A 200-nucleotide genomic window follows, 5' to 3' on the forward strand; every position below is an offset into this window, starting at 1 on the left:
CCAACTTTCTCGTCATTTCGTCATCATTAACAGCTTTCTACTCGCCTCCAGTAGACCAAGCTACCGTCTCATTACTGGCAGACAAGTTCATAAAGGGAGAAGTTTAACACGACAAAATTACAGCTTGGGACGCAAAGGACGGTATTGATCTTACTATTATTCTACAGATAATTCAACACCAAAGTTGTTTAAAACAGACT

This window comes from Penaeus monodon, chromosome 33 (genome assembly GCF_015228065.2).
Source record: "Penaeus monodon isolate SGIC_2016 chromosome 33, NSTDA_Pmon_1, whole genome shotgun sequence".
Classification (NCBI taxonomy): Eukaryota; Metazoa; Arthropoda; class Malacostraca; order Decapoda; family Penaeidae; genus Penaeus; species Penaeus monodon.